Consider the following 24,865-nt stretch of genomic DNA (forward strand, 5'->3'; position numbering starts at 1 on the left):
CTAGAAACAAAGGGTGGCAGTTACAGGGAGACAGAGTTGACCCTGATACAAAGATAAGTATCCCCCGTCTCCCTGAAATCAGATAGACCCAGGGTTTAACCCGCTTTCCCCCTACTTCCTACCTTTGGGGGAGCACCTCGACCCCTCTGACCTGCAGTTTCCTCAGCTGTTAAGTGACCTCATCTCAGAGGATAGATCCAAAGATCAAGAGAGATCAGCAAGGAGTTCCCATCGTGGCACAGCGGAAACGAATCCGACTAGTGTCCATGAGGATGCAGGTGCCATCCCTGGCCTCGCACAGTGGGTTAAGGATCCAGCGTTGCCATGAGCTGTGATGTAAGCCAGCAAAGGCAGCTCCGATTCGACCCTACCTAGTGTGGGAAATTCCATATGCTGTAGAGGCAGCCCTAAAAAGCAGGAAAAAAAAAAAAAAAAGAAAAAGAAAAAGAAAAAAGGCATCAGCAAGCCTGGCACTTAGCATGGCATCAGGATACGGAAGTTTCTTTCCATCTCTGGGGCAGGAGTGAGCTGTCTGACACTGGGTGTATTCAAGCAGGGGTCAGAGAGTCTTGGTGTGGGATTGGGTACAAAGGATTTCTTTCTTGCACTGAAGTAAAGATTGCAGCCAGTGTCCTTGGGCGTTCTTCCAACTCTAAAAAAGCACACTTAGGACCTGGCCTTGGCCGTGGGGAGACGGGCACCTCACTGAGTCCACAGAGTCTCCATCACCCCCACTAGGCTATTAAGAAACACGAGTCCACACTTGGTGCTTGCTTCCCTTTACACGCAATGTCCAGAAACGGCAACGTTTATAGAGACAGAGAACAGACTGGCTGCTGCCTGGGGCAGGGGGCGGGAAGGGGAGCTGGTAGCAAATACGTAGCAGGTTTCCTTTAGGGGTGATGGAAGTAGCTACAATTAGCTTGCATTGATGGTCGCCCGACTCTGTCAATTTACTGCACATCACTCAATCACACCTGAAGGGAGAGAACTGCATGGTGCGTAAAGCGTATCTCTGCAAAGCTGTGAAAAGCAAAACCAAAACAGCACTGCCGCCCATAAAACAGGAATCCGGAGGGGCCACTGGCACGGTCGGGGGCGATGCCCATGCCCTCTGGGAGGCATGGAAGTGGCAGGCTGAGATCAGCGGTCACCAGGCCGGAGGTCACCGCCGGTCTTCCCCACCTGCGGCTTCACTCATCATCTTTTGCTCTGAGATGCGAGGCAATGGGACACAGCCACCAGCTGACCTCATTAAAAGCCTGAAGGGAACCCCAGGCCATGCGAGGAGGTGGGATTCTGCGGACGAGCGAGGAGCCAGAGGAGGGGGCGGCCAGAGGGAGGGGGCGGCAGGAGACTATTCTCCCGGAAGCCTTTGGAGACCAGCGCTGGGTGACAGCTCAGGGCATCCTGTGGTTTGAGGGTCTCTGAGTTAGGATAAAAGCCAAGGACTTGGCCTGGCTTTGTCTTTAAGGCACTGGTGGGTCCACTTGAGGGAGGAGGGGCTACAGCCGATCGATCACGAGCTGAGCACCTACTATGTGCCAGGGAGGGATGGACATTTACCCTGGTGATGTGACTGGCCATGGGGCTTGCAGCTCAGCAGAGAAGCCCTGTCTGGGCACCAGGTCTATGCCCTGTGGAAAGATTTGACTTGCTCATGGTTGTAAAGACGTCTGGGTTAACAAGAGGTGGGTATTTATTAAACCCATTTCACTTGAAAGGAAACCAGAGCTCTGGAAGCTATGTCACTTGCCTGAGGCCACACAGTGGGCAAAAGTAAGCAGAAGTAAGATTTGAACCCAGGGCCTACGCAAAGCAGGAGGATAACTTCTAGAGCAATCTGAATGAGCAGTAATCTCTCGGTTAGTAGTGAGCTCCCCATCACTAGAAGTATGTAAGCAGAGGCTTCATCAATACTTCTCAAGAAGTCAAAACAAACGATCATGACCCAGTCCAGTTAGTTGGTGAGGCCACAAATCCTTGTGATCATTTTCCTTGAGAGTTAAATCTGGACTCAGAATACAGCAGAAAGGCCTGAGCCATTGTGAGGGAGGGGACCTAGTGGGCAGGGCCTGGCTGGCACCTCCTTAGCTGGAACCATAGCTCCTCCGAGTGCTCACCACGCTCACCAGCACTGATTGCTGGCTGGGGCTAACGTGACCCTGGGATACACATGGGCCAGGCCAGGGCGGGCACCACAGGGCTCTAAGCAACAGCACTTTAGCCTGAGCCAGCCCCAGGAGTGGGTACACAGGAAGCAGGAATGGCCACCCCAAAGCTGCTGCCCACTGGGTCAATTGCGGCCCTGTCTGACCCTCCTGCCAGTGACCTGTTTCCACCCTGCCCTATCTCTGCCCTGGGGCGTCACCCCTGCCGCCCCGTTCCCCCAGGTTCCAGCCTCCCAAGGATGCAAGATCCTGGCCACCGTTTTCAGGTTCCCACCTCTCAGTCCGGGTCTCATCATAGGATGAACTCATCAGAAGAGCTCTGGGCCCAGGAGATGCTGGGCTCCTTCTCCTGGGCCTGCTTGGCCCTGGGAAGACAGCGAGGGAGGCTGGGGCCTCTGAAGGAGGAGGGGCCTCTGAGGAGGGGGAGGGGCTGGGCGCATCAGCATCCACCTCAGGGCCCTTCCTGGCCCCTCCCAGCCTCCACCCTGCTCCACGCTCAGAGGGAATCTGGGCTTGTGCTCTTAGGCTCTGTGGTGCTTCCACTCTGGACCCAGAACCCAAACATGCAGGGGGCACTTCAGTCTCCCTTACCCCGGACACAGTAACTGGAGACTCGAGGGGTGGAAGGCATGAAAGCACAGACTAACTGCAGCACGTGACAGTTACAGCATCCTTTCAAGCTCCTAAGAAAGGGACAAAGAGGGCTACCTGGGCTCCAGCACTCCATTGGGGGGCTCCCCGGAGGGAATGTTCTAGAAACAGGGCAGGGCTCCTTCACGATCTAAGGTATCTCAGCCCCACAATGCCTCCTTCGCTCCATCCTCCACAGGCTGGCTCAGCCCTGTCCTCCAGAAGGACAGCCTGTCACCTGTTGTGGTCCAGGGGTCCTCCATGACCATGCATCCTCCCCGGTATCTTTCCTCTGCATTAACCCTCCCCCATGGCTCCCCAGCACTCCTGGAGAAAAGCCCAAACCCAGAGCACAAGAAGCCTATTGATTATGCTCTCCTTCCCCCCACACCCTCCTCTCACTCCACCCCAGCAGTACCACTTGTAGCTCCTCTAATGCTGTGGCTCTATCATGCCCCAGGGACTTTGCACAGGCTGATCCCTCTGCCAGGAATCACTCCCCTCCTCCAAGTCACACACAGATTTCTTTGTCCACCTTTAAGTCATTCATAATCCAAGCCTTCCCCAGCACCTCCCCTTTTCCTAGCGTGGGCTCCGTCACCCCTTCTTTCTGTGTGGCCACATCACGGTGTATTAGACCCTGGCCGCCTGCCTGTTGTTCTTAAACTTGAGCTTGCATCAGAACCCTCTGGAAGACAGGACAGGACACAGGCAGGAAAGTGCAGGAACATGGGAGCTTGGGCTGCACTGAGCCCTGGGGCACTGGGACAGAGCGAGGGCCTGGGCACACGGCCAGACATGGTGTCTATGAGTCTCTCTCTCCAAGCCTGGCCTGAATATGGCACTTCAGGCCACTGCCCCAGGACACCAGGACAGGGAAGACTAGAGACCCTCAAAGCTCAGAACAAACCGGAGTCAAGGACACACAGGCTGCCGCTGGCTCTAACAGCACAGCCGAGGCACCAGCCTCCTTCCTCTTGGCCTAGATGGCAATTCAACACAACAGCCACCCGGACACTGTCCCTCCCATAAGGAGAAAAAAAGGAGAAACATTTCAGACCTAGGAGGCTCCACATTCAAAGCCACACCACGGCCTATGGAGGTTCCCAGGCTAGGGGTCCAATCAGAACTGTAGCCGCCAGCCTACACCACAGCTCATGGCAATACTGAATCCTCAACCCAATGATCGAGGTCAGGGATCGAACCGTCTGCTCATCGATACTAGTCAGGTTCCTTACTGCTGAGCCACAGTGGGAACTCCGGGAGGCATTTGCTTTTAAATTTAAATCCTTCCAGATCATTTGAGTTTTTAAGGAACATGAATTACTTCGGTAGCAATAATTTCCAAAAACAATTTTTCTCTTAAAAATGCAACACAGTCTGCAAAGATCTGCTTGGAAGACAGAAGTTGATGTGACAACAGCTTGAGGGGTCATTAAAAACATCATCATCATCCTTTCTTGAGTATTCACCATGTGCCCAGAGCGCTCCTCAGCGTTTTAAGGCTCATTATTTCATCCAATGCTCATCACAGCCCTGTGAGTTGGAAGCTATTAGCACTATAGCATTTTCTCGATGAGAAAACAGAATTTGATCGAGACGACATAACAGACCCAAGGGCAGCCAGCTCCAAGCTGGGGTCTGAACTCTTGTGTGTCTGACAGCAAGGTCTCAGATCAGGGCACACGCCACACTGCCTCCTGCAACCAAAACCAAGAAATGGACGGGCCCCAAAGCCATCTGTTTTGATTCCACTCCACTACTTGAAAACTCACTGGAATTGCATAGGAGCCCACATTAAATTGTCATAGGAAAACAAACCCAGAGACAGGGGTCACCAACCACCTTGGAATTTTTTTTTTTTTTTGGTCTTTTTAGGGCTGCACCCCCTGCACATGGAGGTTCCCAGGCTAGGGGTCGAATCGGAGCTTCAGCCACAGCAACACGGGACATGGGATCTGAGTTGCATCTGCAAACTACACCATGGCTCACGGAAACACCGGATCCCTAACCCATTGAGCGAGGGCAGGGATCGAACCCACAACCTCATGAAGACTATGTTGGGTTCTTATCCCGCTGAACCGCAATGGGAACACCAACACCTCAGAAATTTGGGTCGGGGCTAGAAGAGTGTGTACGACAGTGAATCCTCTATAAACTGCCCATCTGTCCAACCACCCAGCTGAAACCCTGATGAGCCCAGCTCTGTGCTGGAGGCTGGGGAGGAGAGGGTGCGATGCCTTCAGCCTGCAAAGGACCAGGCAAGCACAAGGTGGGGACCCCTCAGCACCGTCGAACTTGCCCACTTTGCAACCTCCAGAAAGACCCCAGACCCTCTGCAGTTCAGGAGCTAAACAGGCATTATAGTGGAGAGGAAAAAACACACCCCTGTAATCCGTGCCCACTGGTGGGCTTCCGCTCACAAATGCCCTAAAATGCATAACACCCAGCCTGCTCTTGGCAATGCAACCCATCTCGATGCCAGGCCAGCTAAGTGTGGTGGATTGTCTGGCATTTCATCCATTAGCCTCCAGATGGAAAGGGAACAGTTCTTCAAAGTTCCAGGAGCTGCAGGAGACAGGGTGGGACTTCTCCCCAGGGACCCGGCTGGCAGACTTGAATGCAGTCACACTAGCCCTGAGCTCCTCTGGCCAATGGTGGGGCCGGCTGGAGGCCAAAAGCTGCTGAGAGCAGGCAGTGTGGGTGTCCTATTCAACAGGATCCCATGTGGCTCTCAAAGGTCCCGGGCACACAGCAAGTGCTCAATAAATGTGGGATGAATGAATGAATGTGATTTTGAGGAAAGCAGCTCTGCCCGCATTTGGAGATGGGAGGGGTGTGACTTTTGGTCCCATCACCCAATTTGGGAAGCACAGACACAGGCTGTCCTCCAGACACCAATACCTCAAAGACTATTGAGGATTCATCCCATGGAGTTATGGAAATGAAAATATAACTAATAATAACACCAACAGCATCCGTGCTATCACAAAGGCTCACCTCCAGCGCTATTATTCAATGTTACCTCCTTTCGTTATTTCATTCAAGCTTCCCATCCGTCCTGTGAGATACAGAGTACTATTACTCCCAATTTATAGATGAGAAAACTGAGGCTCAGAGGGCCAAGGCTGTACTACTAGCGGAGTGGGAATCTGCACCCTGATCTGACTTGGAATAAAGTTTAAAGCTGCAAGGGGCCTCACCCCTCATTTGGCAAATGGCAAACTACAGTGCAAGGAGGCTGAGGCCATCAGTAGCAAGTTTACAGGTGTTGCTGAAGGAACAGGATGGGTGTGGAGAGGTTGGCCTATGCTTTTCATTGACTGGGGCACACCCCTGACTGGGTTTGTGTACAGGTCGCTAACCGTGGCCTATCCTCTCTCTCCGGGACCCATCACCAGCTGCAGCATCTTCAACTCTTAAGTCCTAGAGGGTGAGAACCAAATCCTTCTAGCATCTTTGCAGCATCAGTCATCAGTAGGGGCTTTAAAGAATAGCGTGGAAAATAATTAAGTGACAAATATCCACCAAGTCCAACTATGGCTCGGCATTGAACGAGACCCCGGATGAGGGCTTGGGGGCCAGACACCCAGAGGAAGGATGCTGCCCTCAGCGAATCTCGTAGAGGACACAGCAGGGATTCTCAGGGACAGGGACCTTCCAGCTTTGTCCCCTCCCAATCCCTAGCAAAGAAACAGTGGCTGGCACACAGTGGGAGCTCAGAGCCAACGGCTAAAGACATGAATTAATACACATTGACCCAAGAGCAGTGAGCACCCCATATAAGGCAGGGTGGTTCAGTGAGTCAGAGCTACAGAATTCACAGGAGAGAGAGAGGCGCACGGGTGCAGGGCCAGGAGGTTTGTGGTTGACCGAAATCAACAAAGGACAGATCTTAAAAAGCACTTGGCCACAGTTGCCTGGGAGGCAGCATCGCACATTGTGGTTTGCCATCTTTTTTCTGCAGAGCAATCTTTTTTTCAAATGAAATCATACACCGCACCCTAAATGCAGACCAGAACTTTCGTGGTGGACGCCAGCCGGGGCTACGAGGCTGGCCTGCAAACCCTGGGCCTCCTGGGGCCCCTCCTGCTCCACCAGCGACGGCCTCTTCTCTTTCCCCTTCCCTCCAAGAGGCCCGGGGAAGGTGGCGGCTGAGGGGAGGGCTGTGGGCCCCGCTCTGGGCTGTCAGAGGCCAGATCTTCTGGGAGGCCATTTAGGGCAAATAAACATTAAAGTGGCGCAAGAACTTCCCTTGGCGATGAGGGGGTGGGGGTGGGGGATGGAAAGAAAACAGAAGGCCCTCCCAGTAAGCGCAGGAAAACCCAAAGCAGCCAGATGTGGGGTGGCTGAAATAGTGGGGTGGCCGAGGGCTCAATATGGGAAGGATTTTCTGGGACGATCCCTTTGAAAAGTGAAGCGTCATCTGTAGATACATCATGTGTGCGTGAGATGTGTGCCTGCGTGTGTGTGTGTGTGTGTGTGTGTGTGTGTGTAAATCAGACCTTCAGATACCAGATCCACTGAAACTGAGGCAGAGGTGTCAGAGAGAAGCCATCCCTGTGCTCTAAGCCACAGGAAGGACCTATTGAAGACAAGTCAGTTCCCGGCCCCCTGCCATGGCACTGATAGGGAGCACCTGTTGTTCCATCTGCTCAGCATTCCTTCCTCCTTCTTCTGAAAAGAGCGCCTGGGTTTTCCCTTTGGGGTACCAGCCCTCTTACTCTCAGGCTGACTCCTCCCACCCATGACACCCCACCCCACCCCCGTCATGGACCACTCAACCCTGACCTAGTCTGGTCAGTCAGCATTGCCTCCTTCAAGTTTCAAGTGATTGGTCAGAGGTGATCATGTGACCCAAGGCCAGCCAATAAGCTTTGACTCTGGGACTTCCCTAGAAACTCTTGGGAAAAAAGGAGCTCTGCTTCCAGTGGCTTTGCAATGAGCAGGATGGTAATTTGGAGCTGCCGGTCACTGCCCCACGGGAAGTGCTTGCTGGGGACTGAAGCCCACAAGGAGGGAAGGAGAAGGCACAGATGTGAGCATCGTTTGCACCTTGGACATTAATAAATAGGCCCCGAATTGCCACTATATTGGAAACCAATAAAATAAATAAATAAATTGTTGTTGTTTTTTTTTTTTTTTTGGTTTTTAGGACTACACCTGTGGCATATGGAGGTTCCCAGGCTAGGGGTCTAATTGGAGCTACAGCGGCCTGTCTACACCACAGCCACGGCAACATAGGATCCACGCAGTGTCTGTGACCTACACCATAGCTCACGGCAATGCCGGATCTTTAACCCATTGAGCGAGGCCAGGGATTGAACCTGCAACCTCATGGTTCCTAGTCAGATTCATTTCTGCTGCACCATGACGGGCACTCCTAATTGTCTGTCTTCTTACTTTATCGATTCTGAGTTGAGTGTTGCATCCCAAATGATGCAGCATCTGACCTCAGTCCAGCCTTTGCCTGGCCTCTCGTCACCCCTCCCTAACTCCCACCATGTCTCCCTATAGCCAGCCTTCACTTCTGGCCCATCATTGGTTATTGCAGACCTGGGCAACAGCTCTAGCCTTCCCCTCAGACCCCAGGACTGGGCACAAGCCAGCAGCCCGCTGGGCTCACCTGTACCCCAGCCTTCCCAGATGTCTGGCCCCTCCTAGGGTTTTGTTCTGGCTGATCTAGTGAGACCCTTCCAACGTGGCCTCAAACCCACTCGCTCTGCCCCCATCTCTCCCTGTCTTGCACATGGAACTTCAGTACTGCTGGGAGAAATGGACACTGTGCAGTGAATGGGGGCCCTGGAATCCAGCCACTCCTGAGCTTTGGGTGGGCTGGGAAGAGTCACCCCACGGCTTTGCCATGGGCAGAGGCGGTGGAGTGGGACTGGAAAGTCTTGGACTCCGTTGTCAAGCAGGCAAGGAAAGTTTCTGGACCTCTTACTGAATCACCTTGGGCAAGCTCCCCACTCCTAAGTCCCAGGATCCTCAACTTTAGAGTGGGGAACATAATACTACACGCCTGACAGAAGGACAAAAATCTACAAAAGGGACAGCACCAATTGGCGGCGAGGAGATGGAGCAAAAGGAACTCTCCCTGGTTGCTGGTGGGGATGCAACATGGTGCAGCCACTTTGGGAGACAGCTTGGCAGTTCCTTAAAAAGCGACATATAGTCTCACCATATAATTCAGCAATCACACTCCTAAATATTTACCCAACTGATATAAAAACTTCTGTCCACACAAAAACCTGCACGTGAATGTTTATAGCAGCTTTGCTCATAATCACCCCAAGCTGGAAATAACCAAGATCTTCTTCAGTAGATGAATGAATAAACAAACAGCAGTACCTCCCTTGGAATATTATTTAGCAATAAAAAAGAATGAGCTGTCAAGCCATGAGAAGACATGGAGGAACTTTAAAGGCATTGTACTAAGTAAAAGAAGCTGGTCTGAAAAGGCTAACTATTATACCATTCCAATTCTATGACATCTGGCAAAGGCAAAAAAGAAAGGAGACAGTAAAAAGATCCCTGCTTGCTGGGGGTGGGGAAGGGAGGGAAGATGAAAAAAAGGAGCAGATCATTTATCTGGTGAGGCAGAGGGTCCCCCAGGATCAATTTCCCCTCCTTTCTTCATAATAGAATTATAATTGGGCAGGTGCCCCCTCCCCCCTCCGAATAAAGACTAACTCCCAGGATCCCTTGCAGCTCGGTGTGCACATGGCTGCATTCTGGCCAATGAGGCAGGACAGGAAGTGATGTGTACACCCTCTTAAAGGAAGGCACATCCTCTTCTTTTCTGATTTCTGTTTTCTTGCGGACCAGAATGGAGAGACTGTCACGGGCCACCATGGATCACATAGGCAAGAGATGGTCAGAGCCGCCAGACAAAAGGAGCTTAGGCCCCTCATGTTTTTGCATCAAAGAATCCCCTTGGCTCGGAATTTTCTTTAGAGAAAAATCAACCTGTCTCTTGTTTCGGGAACATTATTTTGCATTTTTGTCACATACAACTAAATGGTTATCGTGACAAGGGAAGGACCTTCAAGGATTGTCCTGAGGATTCCATGTCCTATAGGTAAAACATCTTCCTTCGTTTCTTCACTCTTTCAACAAATAGTGGCCAGTTTACTCTGCTAGGATCTGGGGGTTCAACTAAGAACAAGACAGACAAACCCCTGTCCCCTAGAGACCACCTTCCAGTGCAGGAGGCAGCCTCTTGACGCCAGGAGGAATTCATTACAGATTGTCCTGAGAGTACTATTAGTAACAGCTAAGGCTTATCGCATTCTGAGCTTACTACGTGTCCTGTTCTAAACCCTTTTAGGCTATTACTTCATTTTAGCCTCACCACACACCCCAGAGGGGGTTGCGGTTGCTTCCTCATTTGATCCATGAGGAAGCCGAGTCACAGAAGAGTTCAGGAACCTGCCCAAAGTCACACAGCTCGTACCTGGTGGCTCAGGATTTGAACCCAGGTCTACTGGACTTGAAAGCCTGCTAATGAAGGGAATAAAACAGGACACTGTGATAAAGAATGATAGGGTGTCCTATTAATGGCTGCTGTTAGCAACAACAAAACAGCAAAGGCAGCATAAACCCCCACATTAAACGGCCTGAACCCCCTTACCCAGGTAGCCGGCGTCGAGAAGTCTGGAGAAAGAGTGCACTCACGTTTTTAGTTCCAATTCAAAGGGTTCCCGTTGCTTCGATGACAGGGTCGGAGGTCTGGTCCCTGCAAGCTTGGGGCTGTCCCGCAGATGCCCACCTGTCAGAGAAAAGAAGAACCAGCCATGACTGCCTAGTGGAGGCATCCCATCAGCTCACAGGGCTTGGTTCGAGGTCTCCTCTTTTTGTCTGAAATGCGCTCCAGGTCCGGAGGAGAGGGTGTGAAGGGGCAGCTGGCAGGAGCCTAGGCTTATGCGTCAGGCCTGGGGAACCATTCTCTAGGTCCAGGCTGAACTTGCGTTTGCCTGCAAACAATGCCAAGACACAGAGAGATGCATATTCCGGGTGTGTACACGTCCGGAATAAAAATACAGAAGTGTCACGCCCACTGTGTCTAGCACGGTGCCCTTTGCAGAGTGGGAGGCTTGGCAAATGTTTCCTGATTTGCTTTGATGTGAAACCTAATTTTATATGTCTGGGTGAGTGGGAGGAAACTCCGCGAGGTCAAGCGCATTGGGGAAGAGATTCTTCCTCCTGGGAAAACGCATTCCTGGGATGCTCCATCCAGCCACCCCAGCGGCCTCAGTCACCCGCGCGGAGACATACACCCAGGGAGGAGCAGTGACCCGTCCAAAGTCACAGAGCAACTTGGTAGCAGAGTGACCCCCCCCCGGCCCTGGGTCTTTCCTGGCTAGGCTGGCTGCTCTCCCTGGGGCCACACCCTCCTTTGTCAAGGCCAGACTCACAGCTCTGGAGCAGCTGGGCACAGGGCTGGAGCCTGCTGCCTGCCTGTCAGGTGGATGCTGATCACAGGCCAGAGGGGAGAATTGTCTCCTGTGTTCAAGCCTGGACCAGGTGTGGGAGGCGGTGCCCACAGTGGTCGGGAGCCTGGGCTTGGAGGCAGGTGGGCTTCGGCCACTTGCTAGGGCGACCTCTTTCTAGGATTGGGACCCTGGGGGAATCAGATGGCCTCTCAGAGCGTCAGTCTCCTGCCTGTAAAGCTGGAACACGAAGAGCATCTCTCTTTGAGGACTGCAGCCCGGGGGGTGGGGGTGGGGTGACAATGACCCTTATAGGTCTGTGAAGACACAGCAGAGTATCTGGCTCATCGCAGTCACTCAATAAATGTTAGGGAGGTGACAGAGCGGAGGGTATTGTGAGTGCGGCAGGGGGAGCTGGAGCGCCGGAATGGGAGTTGCTTTGTGTCCTCGGTAAATCTTGAGACCAAAATCTCTCAATTCCACAGCGATCCGATCCCTCTGCTCCCACCTTCCATGCCCGCCTCGGCCTTTCTCGACCGCGGGCATGGGGCCCCAGCCCAGCATACCTGCCTCTCCCTCCCGGCAGCAACTTCCCACCACCTGCCCATGGGATCCCCACCCCAGCCCACATTTCACCAGCCAGCAGAATGCAAATGTCATCAGCACTCTGCAAGCTGGTGAGCTAATGTCACCAGACGGCAGCCAGCGCGCGACTGGGAGGGGTAGGGGGCGGGGGGGCGAATTTCCCTGCAGGGGTGGCGTTCAAGGCTGTTTCCAACCTGGGAATGATGAAGAAATAAATAAACGGCTGCAAGAAGAAGACGAGGACCGAGACTGTGGTAGCAGCACGCTGTGGGGCTGTGCCTTTGTCACCGGCTCACCGCGGCCTGCAGGGGCTTCAGCCTGCATCGGATCCCGCACCCCCCCCACCCCTCCCAACCCCCCCGCCAATGAAGGGGCTCATCCTGGGGACCCACAGCCTCCACCTTTCATTTCCACCGCAGCCCACGTTCCAGCAAACCTGCCAGGAGAAGCAAACCACCCCCTTAATCAATAACCCAGTGGGGGAGTTCCTGTCGTGGCTCAGCAGAAACAAATTTGGCTAGTATCCATGAGGATGCAGGTTCGATCCCTGGGCTTGTTCAGTGGGTTAAGGATCTGGCATTGCCATGAGCTGTGGTATAGGTTGCAGCGATGGCTTAGATCCATGTGGCTGTGGTGTAGACCAGCTGTAGCTCCAATTCAACCCCTAGCCTGGGGGATTCCATATGCTGCAGGTGTGGCCATTAAAACACACACATACACACACACACACACACACACACAAAACCCAGTGGCAGTGGGGGATTTCTCTCCCAGGAGGAGGTAGCAACAGTGAAACCCACGGATCCCAGGCAGGAGCCCTGGGCTCCAGCCCCAGCACGACACTAAGGTGCTGGGAGCACTCAGGCACATGCTCCCCTTCGTGGGGTCTTGGTTTCTCTATCTGTGAAATGGGGCGTCCGACACACCCTCAGTCCCAACAGTCTCTCGGGGTCACTCCAAACCCCAACCCACAGGCAAAGATGCCAATGGGAGGCTCCCTCTTTTCTAATGTCCTGCCGACACCAGCACTGATGTCATCAGGCTTCCTGGGGGAGGGGGCAGGTGTGTGTGTGAGACAAGAGCAGGGCGCTGCGGGCGGGAGGCGGGTGAACAAAGGTGTGGAGATAGGCAGCAGCGGGATGTGGGATCAAGGCTGCCCAGCGGGTGAAGTGGGAAATGAGATGGAAGAGTCCTGTGGTCAGAGCTTTGCACGCATTTCCCCATTTAATCCCAACAGTGTTCACGTTCCCATTTTACAGATGAGAAACTGAGGCTCGAGAGGTGAAGTCAGTCAGTAGACACACAGCCGTTAAATAGCATAGATTGGATTTGAACCCTGGAGTTGACTGAAGAGCAGAAGCTCTTGATTGCTGTGGGATGCCGCTGTTCTAGACCAATTAAAATAGAAGTAGAGAGATTCAGGAGGGTTTGTGCCATCAAAGCCTATGAGCTCACCTGCGTCCATGTGGGAGGGGTGGGCGAGTTGCGTGTGTGAACGCGTACACACTGTACATGTGGCTGAGTCACTGCCGAGTTGAAGCTGCTGCCCCGAGTCCAGACCCAGAAATGCTGAATGGCGAGGGCGTGGCCGAGTGGCCGACAGGGCTGGGGAGCAGCCCGGCAGACGGTCCTGGCCGTCTTGCAGCTGCCAGGAAGCCCTGCTCCAGGGGCCATGAGCTGGGCTTATGCTCATCGGTCCTACCATATGGGCCTGGCCTGCATCACCTGTCCCCAGGTCCCACACTCCCCTGGCTGCTTCCTGGAAGAGTGGCTTGTCCTGTCCTCTGCCCCTTCCTAAACTCAGCCTCCCCCATGGTCCCTCAGGCTGCCCACCCCCAGCCAGGGACAGATCCTGCAGATAGAGCCCAGCATACACGAGGGGCTTCTGCCAGTGGGCTGGGAAGCCAGCAGTGAGTGCCCCTGCCCCCCACCAAGGGCCAGCCAGACCTGAATTCTAGCCCCAGTCCTGCCACTAGCCACCGGCTGTGTGATCGAGGCATGCAACCTGCCTCTCTGGGCCTCAGTGAAGCCTCACATAGCTGCCAAGATGACTGCCTACAGGAAAAGCATGCAAACGATAAGATGCTGTGCTCACAGACAGGGCTGGGGTTCTAATCCCAGCGGCCGAGATAACCCAGGAAGTAGTGGAGTTCCCTAGAGAGCCTTCTCTACAGATCCAGCCAACACCTTAAGTAATTCCCCTGGGCCTCAGTTTCTCCATCTGTAAGAGGAAGGTCCTTCAGCTCAGATACAGAGCAGCGCTCAGCGCTTGATGTCTAGTTTCCTTCACCATGGTTTGCTATTAACATCACTGCTGGATTTCATTTGCCAGAAACCAGAAGCCCATTTATGCAGCAGTAAGCAGAATGACAGGGCCCGGGACGGGCGGGTTTTGATGAAAAGAGAGAGCAACATGGTTTCACGTTCTCAGTCTTGGAGTCACGGACCCAGAAGGAATACGCTCATTCTAAGGAAGACAGAAGGCAGCTCGTGGGAACGGAGGGAGGCAGAGATGTTGGAAGTTGATAGAACTTGGACACACTCTCTCCCCAGGGTGGCCCTGTGCTGGCCCTGAAGGCCACAGAGAAAAACACAAGGGGTGCCATTTCCCGGAACTTCAAGGAACAGGAACATGCACTCATTTGATGAGCACTAATTGAACACCTGCTGTGTACTGGGAATCCGAGGTTGCCAGGAATGGGTGAAGGCAACTATGCCTTCAAAGGGACTCCTGGTACAGGGAAAAGCAACCATGCCCTGGTCTCCATAGTTCAGGTGACTTAGGGGGGGCCTCATCCCATTGCTTTCGGTTCAGAGAAGGGAGCAGCCCCTTCCTGCTTGGGCCCCATAGAAGGCTCCCTGGAGGAGGAGGCAGATTTGAATGTATGGCAATGAGAAGAGGGCACTGTGGGCAAAGAGACCAGGGTGAGGAAAGGCATGGAGGTGCCTGTGCCTGTGAGGTAGGTATTTGGGACCAGGAGGCAGGGCTGCCCGGAGGGACAGAACAGGAAATGAAACAGGAAGGGGCTGGATGATTAAGGCCCTTGAATGCCAGGCCAAGGATGATGCTATGCGTGGGCAATGGGGAGCCACAGAAGGTCAAAGAGTAGAGAAGTGCTTCAAGTGGTTGAAAAGCAGCAACAGAGCAGGAGGAAACAGATGATGAGAGGATGGAAGACATGTAAAGCCTGGTGATGGGGGTGGAGGGCGGATAAAGGGATGAAGTGGGGGTGGAGGGGGGTCCTGAAACTGGCAGGCTGGGGGAGGAAAGATAATGACTGGATTTAGACATGTTGGGTTTGCAACCCCGCTCTGGCACTGTCACCAAATGTGGCCTCAGGTCCGTCCTTTTACTCCTCTGAGCCTCCATTTCCTCCACTATAAAGTAAAAAATATAAAGCCTGGAGTTCCCATTGTGGCTCAACAGTAATGGACCTGACTCGGATCCATGAGGATGTGGGCTTGATCCCTGGCCTCACTCAGTGGGTTAAGGATCTGGTGTTGCCATGAGCTGTAGTGTAGGTTGTAGACGCAGCTCAGATCTGGCGTGGCTGTGGCTGAGGCAGAGGCTGGCAGGTGCAGCTCCTATTCGACCCTAGACTGGGAACTTCTATATGTCGTGGGTGCAGCCCTAAAAAGAAAAAACAAATATGTGTGTGTGTGTGTGTGTGTGTGTGTGTATGGCCACTTCGAAGAGATGCAAGAGTCAGCCAAATAATATATGAGAAGCACTCTGAACGCAGTAAGTGATTGTTGGATGCTTGCTGCCCAAAATGTAAGCATTTATTGCTTTTATTAATTAGTGGTGACTTTCCTCTATTACAAGTGAGGACACTGAAGTTCAAGGTCAAATGAGTGTCTGGAATTGGCAGTGCTGGGCCTTAAATCACAGGAGAAACAAGTTATGAGCAAATAAACGTGGGATGACTCAGAGATGAGTCTTGATTTTAAAATATTGCTAAAGAAAAGGGCTGTTTTATGACTTTTGCACCACGCGCTTATTAAACCCAAGCTATAAATGTGAACTAATAAGGAAAATGAGTTAAGTTAATGAAAAAAAATCAACCTTCAGGACGGATCCATATTACCTAATAGCAGTCCATAAACATAAACATAAAATTTTAAAATAGAAGAATGAATTGCCATGGCCAGCAGCTCAAGGAATCTGCAATTTCTCTGTCTGAAAAAGAAAAGCTATTGATTTTAGCTTGGGTTCTCATTGCTCATGAGTGAGCCTTTGAGAAGTCATAAAGGAAGGAATTATTTCCAATTGTTTACTCACGAAGGATCCTATGTATTGAATTTAAATTGTCTCCGATTCCTAATTAGTACAAACCAAATTAGAACCTGAGTACAGCAGATTTGGAGAGGCCCTTGGAGACCTGCAAGCTCAGTTGTCTTTGTTTTATAGACCTGGAACCCGAGGACAGAGAAGGCGAGCTGGTTGCCCAAGATTGCACAGCAAGAAGCGGGAGGGGCCAAGCTGGAAGCAGGGCTCCAGGCACCCAGGTCAGCAACCTGCTCTGGTCCCTGCAGTGTCTGGGATCAGATCACTGAATCCAGTCTTTTTTTTTTTTTTTTTTTTTGTCTTTTTGCCATTTCTTGGGCCGCTCCCGTGGCATATGGAGGTTCCCAGGCTAGGGGTCGAATCGGAGCTGTAGCCACCGGCCTATGCCAGAGCCACAGCAACACGGGATCCGAGCTGCGTCTGCAACCTACACCACAGCTCACGGCAACGCCGGATCGTCAACCCACTGAGCAAGAGCAGGGATCGAACCCGCAACCTCATGGATCCTAGTTGGATTCGGTAACCACTGCGCCACGACGGGAACTCCTGAATCCAGTCTTAATTGGATGAGCAGGGGTGTCACCTGAGCCTTAGCCCTGGTGGCTTTATAGTAAGAACACTCTCCAGCTCTGGGGGTAAGTCATCTGCCTAAGAAAGGACCCTCCAAGTCCAACAGTCCCAGGTGATAGCAAAGGGCGTTCTAAGGTGCCCTTGCACACTGCCGCCTAGGGAGCCCTTGAGTCCCCCTGTCTGCCCCACTTGCCCACAGCCCAGCAGGGAAGGACAGACACACCGGGGTCCTGGGCTTCTCTTCCAAGAGGGGCTACAGGCTGGCCCAGCCCAGGCCAGGTCAATCCTTGCCCGTGTTCCACGGGGGCTGGGGGCACAAAGGCCTCATCGCATGGTGGGGAGGGGAGGGGGTCTCCCAGCGCAGCCCGGTTCTGTCTCGCTCACACACGCATACCCCCCGGGGACGAAGAAGCGTTGCACATGGCACAGGCACGCACGCGTGCAGGCTCGCGTGTATGTTCAGCTCCAGCTTCCACTCGATTACGAAGCAGATGTTTAATTACTACCTGAGTGTTATTAATCAACACGATTAATACACAGCCCATACCATAAAATTACTTTGCAATTACACCTAAACGAAATATTTTATTGCCGAGGGTTTGCTAATTACCCGGCCTTGCCGAAGGACAGGTATAACGGGCAGCAATTTTTCTTCTTTCCTTTCCTTCCTTTTCTCCCACCCGTGCCGTCTCATTAATCTTCTGTCCCCACCCCACAGAACGGGGAGCCCAGGCAGACTGTAGACCTCCTCCCGAAGGGGCCCCTACTGCACTCACATCAGTGACCCTAAGTCACCCCAGGCCTCTCCTCTCAGCTCTCCGGCTTGGACATGCACGTGCTTTCCAGAAATGAAGCCGGCCTCCTGTGGGGCTGCAGATGGAGAGGCAGGAAGGGGTTACCTGGGGCCGCCCTGCAGGCAGCTGCCTGAGGTTGAATCCTAGCTCTCCCAGCTACTGACTATGTGCTTCGTGCCTCAGTGTCCCCAGGCGCCAGATGGAGGTGATCGTGGGAATGACCTTGAGGGTTTCTTCTGAGTATTTCATATGCTGAAAGCAGAAAAAGCCCTTAGCACAGGGCCTGCCCCAGAGTAAGGCTCTAGTGATACCTATTATAACTATTCCTGCTGTTATTCACCCAGAAATGGCCCCTCCAGGAATCCTCGCAATCACAGAGTCTCCCAGACATTCAGGTTTTTGGATTCCACCCTCCATCCCTCAGATAGACAGCTCAGCCCCATCTGCCTGGAAATATCTCCCTATACCGCCCCCCTCCCCTGAACCTGCCAGCTCCATGGCCCCCCTTCCCTAATCTAAGCCTTCACCCTCTCTCACCTGGCCACAGCCATTTGCCTCCATACAGTCTCCCTGGTGCCCCCCCCCCCATTTCATCCTTCACTGGGCAGAGGGACAGAGAGTCAGGGAGCAGAACTGGGACCATGCCCACTCCAGCTCAGAAACCTTCTGTAGCTCCCCATTGCCTGTGCAGCAAGGTCTACCTCCCCCTGCCGGAAGAACTCTAATGCCCCCAATTCTACCTTCATTTCTTTTTCTGAAATCCCACCATCATCATTCTTTTTTCTTTTTTCTTTTTTTTGCTTTTTTCTTTTTAGAGCTGTACCTGTGGTATATGGAAGTTCCCAGGCTAGGGGTCGAATCGAAGATGCAGCTGCCAGCCTACGCCACAGCCACGGCAACACGGGATCCGAGCCATGTCTGTGATCTACACCACAGCTCATAGCAATGCTGGATCCTTAACCCACCGAGTGAGGCCAAGAATCGAACCTGTATCCTCATGGATACTAGTCGGGTTGGTAAGCTGAGCCAGGATGGAAACTCCCCATCACTTGTTTTTGATGATGAATGAATGAATGACTGTTCCGCTAGATTCGAGAGGCACACACACCCACCAAGGTGAGATATCCCAGAGCACTTTATGAGCCTGCGTATCTCCATAGAGTCAGGGTTTATCCTGGAACTTGGGGTTTACCCCTCACTGTTCGCTTCCAGACCAGTTTGTTTCCCTCCCCTTTCCCAGGACAAAAATCTCCCCCAGACCAGCTGCATCGAAGAATGCCCCATCTTTTAAGGCACAGAAACCATGGGTTCAGCTGAGCACAGACACTACACAAGGACTTTCAGATGCTCGGGCCATTGTGTGGTCTGCTCAAGAGATGAGCATAAGGGACACGGTGATAAACCCCAACACAGATGCCCCCACTAGAGACAGCTATTTTGTTATTACTATTATTGAGAAGAATGAATAAAGCCTGGGAGCATAGAAACTCAATCCTAAAGCAGAACGTGGCATAGAGTACTAGACTAATGGGTGGAAAAGTCCCTGCAAAAACATTAAAACAAGGTGATAAGGTGATGTTTGTTTGTCATTCATATATTTGTTCAGCAAACACGCCCTGAGTGTCTGCTGTATGAATTTCTCTGTAGGTGCTGCGGGAGGGCAGAAGGACTCTGTTTTTGCAGTGAGGCAGAGTAGAATCTGCTCTCTACGAGCAGCTGGGAGAGGGCAGAGGCTGGGGAATGTCTGAAAGCATCCACTGCTGTCCCCTCCAAGCCTGAAATTGCCTGTCACCTCTGGGGGCTAGTTGAACGGATGACAGCACGGCTGAAGACGCAGGACCAAAAACTAAATATAGAACTGCCGTATGACCCAGCAACCCCACTCCTGGGCATATATCTGGACAAAACTACAATTCAAAAAGATACACGCACCCGTATGTTCACCGCAGCACTATTCACAATAGCCAAGACATGACAACGACCTAAATGTCCATCAAAAGATGAATGGATTAGGAAGATATGGTACATGTACACAATGGAATACTACTCAGCCATAAAAATGAAATAATGCTATTTGCGGCAACATAGATGCAACTAGAGATTCTCACACAAATTGAAGTCAGAAAGAGAAAGACAAACGCCATATGATATCACTTAGATGTGGAATCTAAAATATGGCACAAACGAACCTATTTACAGAACAGAAACGGACTTGCAGCTATGGAGAACAGACGTGTGATTGCCAAGGGAGAGAGGGGAGGGTGTGGGAGAGACTGGGCGTTCGGAGTTAGTAGATGCAAACTGGGACATTTAGAATGGATAGACCATGAGGTCCTACTGCACAGCACAGGGAACTATACCCAGTCTCTTGGGATAGATCATGATGGGGATGATATGAGAAAAAGAATGTGTATACACACACACACACTCACACACATACATATATGAATGGGTCACTTTTCTGTACAGCAGAATTGGCACAACATTGTAAATCAACTATACTTAAAAAACAAACGTGGAAGTTGTTCCTAGATGCGTACGCTCGAGTCCAAGGAGAAGGAGAAGGGGGAAAAGCCATCCAAGCGGACAGCATGGCCAGGGCAGTGGCTCAGGGGGCTCGGCTTGCATGAAGCGGGCGGGAGCAGCCAGCAGGCGGTGCTCTGGCAGAGGCGTGAAAGGGGAGAGGAGAGGGAGGTGGCGGGTCCCCAGTACTGAGACAGGGCTTGGGCCAGTGGGGAGCCAAAGGAAATTCCGGGAGGGCCGATGGGGCTCCTTCAGGTCCTGGGTTTTTTTTCCTGCTTGGTCTGGAGCTCAAGCCTTGGTCTCTGGAGCTCTGAAGCCCCCTCCCAGGAGGCTGATGGAAGTGCTTCTGGGGGACGCTGCTTCTATTTCTTTTGCCTGAATTTACCTAAAGCTCCCTGCTCAGCCACAGGGCTCCAGCCACCAACCCCCTCGGATGCAGTGCTAATCCAGATGACAAACAGGAAGCTGTTCTTTCCAGGTAGACACACAGGGAGGGTCACACAAGGCCAGGATGCAGTTCTCACTCAGAGCCAGGCAGGCTCTCTGCTGGCCTGCACGTGCACCCAAGCTGTACAAGTGGAGGTGACCGAGCAAAGGAGTTTACACACACACACACACACACACTCACTCACACATGCATAGGCGAGCACACACACAGGCACGGCAAAGTCTGTTATTGGATTAAAGCAATAAGGTCAAGGAGTTCCCATTGTGGCTCAGGGGTTAGCGAACCTGACTAGCATCTATGAGGACACGGGTTTGATCCCTGGCCTCGCTCAGCAGGTTAAGGATCTGGTGTTGCCATGAGCTGTGGTGTAAGTCAAAGATGCGGCTTGGATCCTGCGTTGCTGTGGCTCTGGCTGTGGCTGGTGGCTACAGCTCCGATTAGACCCTTAGCCTGGGAACTTCCATAGGCCGCAGGCACAGCCCTAAAAAAAAAAAAAAAAAAAAAAAAAGGAAAAAGAAAAGCAATAAGGGCAAAAGATCAAGAATGCTGACCAAAAGGTAGAAACCTCTGCTCTAGTCACAGCTCTGGGACAGCTTTGTGCCCTGGGCAGGTCACGCGCCCTCTCTGGGCTTCTACTTTCTCCTGCACAAAATGAGACACAGATTCTCAATGATCTTCAATGCTCGAGTGACCGGAAGGGGGCTAGGTCCCCACAGATGGGCAAAAGTGAGGTGACAAGGAACGTGAGAAGCCTGAGTCTCCAAGACGAGAGACCTGGTACTGGGAGCAAGCCCGCCAGGCACCGACGAAAACAGAAACCTCAGTTCCTGCAGCCTCAGGGTGAGTGAGGCTGAAGTCAAACGCGGGGCCCACCATTGGCCATGAGACTTTGGGCACCTTACGTGAATCCCTCTAGGCCTCCATTTCCTCACCTGTAAAGTGGGGACAATGACACTTGTCATTTATAGAGTTCAATGAGAAGACAGGTCACTGCCCAGCATGGTGTCCGGGCTGTGTAAGGCTAAGTACTGGAAGCTCTCATTAGTATTACAATTATACCTCCTCCATATTTGGGGGACCCTCCCGCCGCCACAGCTCCCTCACTGCTCTGTACCCTCCTCGGGTCAGCAAGGACCCTGGGAAGTGGCTGGTCCTCACTGGGATGGCGTGGGTCCCTCCCTGACCCCTGGCAGCCCCACCCTGCGGGGGGCTTTCCTGACCACATTTCAGCCACACGCAGACATGGCCTTGGACTTGACATCAGTTTTCTGGACAAACAGTGGGGAAAGGAACCCGGCACGAGGGCTTCCAATCTCCCCTGAAATGTATTTTTTTTAATTTTAAAAAATTTATTTATTTACTTATTTAGTCTTTTTGTCTTTTCTAAGGCCACACCTGCGCCATATGGAGGTTCCCAGGCTAGGGGTCGAATCGGAGCTGTAGCCGCCGGCCTACACCACAGCCACAGCAACGCGGGATCTGAGCCGCATCTGTGACCTACACCACAGCTCACGGCAATGCCGGATCCTTAACCCACTGAGTGAGGCCAGGGATCAAACCCGCAACCTCGTGGTTCCTAGTTGGATTCGTTAACCACCGAGCCATGACGGGAACTCCAGTATCTTTTTTAAAATAAGGGGGATGTATCACTTACTAAATAACAATGGCAATAAATCAGTCATTTGGGGACAAACATCTCTGGGGAAATCACAGGCCTTGGCCGACCCCAAGGCTAAAGGCTCCGGGCTGTGTTTCTCATTCCTGGAGGAAGGGAGCCAAGAACAATGGCCTTCTCCTCTGCTGGCCCTGGGGACAGGGGTTACTAGAGATCACTAGCCCGGCTTTTGTCTGCAGAGGGGGAGGTGCTCGCGAGGGCCGGGCCAGGCTGGAGAGACCTGTCCTGGGATGGCCTCCACGCAGATGAGGAGAGCAGGACGCCTGACTCCACTCACCCAGCAGGTGCTGAAGCCCTCCTGTGCACCAGGCTCCAGGGAGCCGCTGTCCACGTGGCAGCCGATGCGTCCTCCTGTGGGCCTATGCAGGAGGGGGTCTTTAAACAAAGACCCAAGGGGGTCGATGGTTCTAGTAAGGGGTAGGAAGGGGCTTCACACCCAGGTCTGGAAGGTGCCACAGGGGGTGTTTCCCTCCTCAAAGAAGGGATTACGGGGTGTCTAGGTTTCCAGAGCTGGCTGCGGAAAGCTCCACCTGCTCCTTCTCCGGGGGATTGTGGCCCTGGCTGTTTGGAGCAACGTCACCCTGAGATGCCCTGGAGGCTACACTCCTGTCCCCACCCCCAGGGTAGCCCATAGCCCCCAGTAGAGGATGCTGGACACAAACTCCATGATGTCATTCATTCACGCTCCGGAGTTCCTGGGGTCTGGCTGAGGCCAGAGGGCTCTTGAACCCCATCCTTGCTTAGCTTCTTCCTTTGCCTTATCCTGCTCCCATCACTGGTCCCAAGACACCTCCCGCAAGAACTCACTTGCACAACCATCCCTGCTCAAGTGCTGTTTTTAGAGAAGCCAACCAAAGAGACAGACACGGTTCCTGCCATCTCGGGAGTCCGCGCCCAGCAGAACTCACGCTGGAGACACAGAGCATTTGACACGGTCCCTTCAACCATGACCTCTGCCCCACCCCCACCCACCTCAGACCTAACATCCAGAGCTTCTGCACACGCTGTGCCACCATCCCCTGCCCCCGATATCACTGAATACCAGCAAAAATCCAGCCAAGAGGGTTTGCTAGCTCCCCTTTTTGCAGATGAAGAAGCTGAGGCTCGGAGAGGTTAAAATTTGTCCAAGGTCACTTGCTACGTCTATATCGCCGAACTTGGATCTGACCTCAGCCCTGCCAGACTGCTGGGTCCCCCAGGGCCTGGCTCCCACTAACAAAGGCGACCCGAATTCAGCTGCAGACATGGAGGGTGGGGCTGTCCAGTGGTTAGAGTCATGCTGCCCGGGGCAGAGCTCACTGTCACAGGATACCCCCCTCCCATGGCTCAGGGACCACAGCCTGGGGGAGGCAGCTTTGAGAAAGAGGAGAGGGAGTGGGCAGTGAGGGCCTCTTCAGGGCCACTCTGGCCTCTTCCCACATCTCAAGCCTGGGGCGTTCTCCCTCTCAAATGATTTTCATGGATCTGGCTCTTTCCCAGCTACCCTCCCCCAATTCCTGTCATGTCACAGACCGTGTGGCTCAGCCAGGCAGGTAACAGGCAGAGAATGGGAATTTTTACCTGTTAATTTGGTTTCTGAACCCCTGCTGCTTGCCAAGCCTGAACAGCTCCACAGCGGGCTCTGAAAGGAGGAGAGGAGGGAGCAGGCCAAGCAGCAAACGGGGGTGGGGGGAGAATTACACCCCCCGGCAGTCGCTGGGGGGCTCCTGGTGGGAATGCGACAGCCAGCCCCCTGGGTGAGGCTGGCACAGTGGGGGCCCGGGGAGGCTAGCCTCCCTGGATCCAAAAGCAGGAAGGGGAACTGGTTCCCAGAGCAGCAGGCACCTGCTCACCCTGCCCCATTCTTGGCGAGGAAGGGACAGGACACCTCAAACAGCCCACTTGGGGGCAGAGCGAGCCCAGCCAGGCACAGGTGACCCCTGCCCCCTCAGCCTTCCCACTCACAACCGTCAGGCCCCTGGAACAGACTCTCTCCCAAGGTACCTTGAACCCTTGCAAACCTGGGCATTGAACTTCATGTAATCCTCAAAAACCCCTTCCCGTCTACCCTGTATGAGAGAGCAGTCATCATCATGCCCATTCTATAGATGTATCCCCAAGTTCAATACAGAACTACCATAGGACCCAGCAATTCCACTCCTGCGTCTGTGCCCCAAAGAACCAAGGACAGGGGCTAAACAGACATCTGTACCTGAACACTCATAGTAGCACTATTCACAGTAGCCAAATGTCCATCGATATTTGAACGGATAGACAAACAAATGTAATATATCCACTCAATGGAATATTATTCACTCAGCAAAAAGGAAGGGCATCCTGACACATGCTATAATATGGATAACTCTCCAATGCTGAGTGCAAGAAGCCAGGTGCCAAAGGCCACTATTGTATGATTCCACCTAGATAAAAATCTCTAGCATAGGTAGACCCATTTAGAAAGAAAGCAAATGAGTGGTTGCCAGGAGCTGTGGGGAGAGGACGTTGACATGTGCAGGGTTTTCTTTTGGGGTGAAGAAAACATTCTGAAATAGAAGTGGTGGTTGTCCAACACTGTAAATGTGCTAAATGCCACTGAATCGTTACTTTAAAATGGTTAATTTTATGTAATGTGAATTTCATTTCAACTCCTTAAAAAGGCTGGGTGAAGTGTGGGGGGGGGGGGCAGTGGAATTCATGGAAGGTCAAGATCGGGCGGGGAGGGAAGCCCAGGTTCACACTTGGGTCTTGCTGACTTCAGGGTGTGCTCTTG

The 24,865-nt window shown here is 52.8% G+C and overlaps 1 protein-coding gene across 4 annotated transcripts in view; it reads right to left on the minus strand.

The window, feature by feature from the left end:
- TSPAN18 (tetraspanin 18) overlaps window positions 1-24,865 on the minus strand; it is a 207,417-nt gene that overhangs the window by 59,454 nt on the left and 123,098 nt on the right. For 3 of the 4 annotated variants that reach the window (XM_085010089.1, XM_085010090.1, XM_021083155.2), the window contains exon 3: window positions 10,479-10,572. The gene's annotated coding sequence lies outside the window, so the exon portion shown is untranslated. Of the gene's footprint in view, window positions 1-10,434; window positions 10,573-24,865 lie in introns of all 4 variants that reach the window. The other variant, XM_003122850.7, reaches the window with a different exon arrangement.

Source organism: Sus scrofa, chromosome 2 (genome assembly GCF_054392235.1).
Source record: "Sus scrofa isolate SSC_HxYL_T2T_F1_AM1 chromosome 2, Sscrofa_HxYL_maternal_Yorkshire_Landrace_v2.0, whole genome shotgun sequence".
NCBI classification, from domain to species: domain Eukaryota; kingdom Metazoa; phylum Chordata; class Mammalia; order Artiodactyla; family Suidae; genus Sus; species Sus scrofa.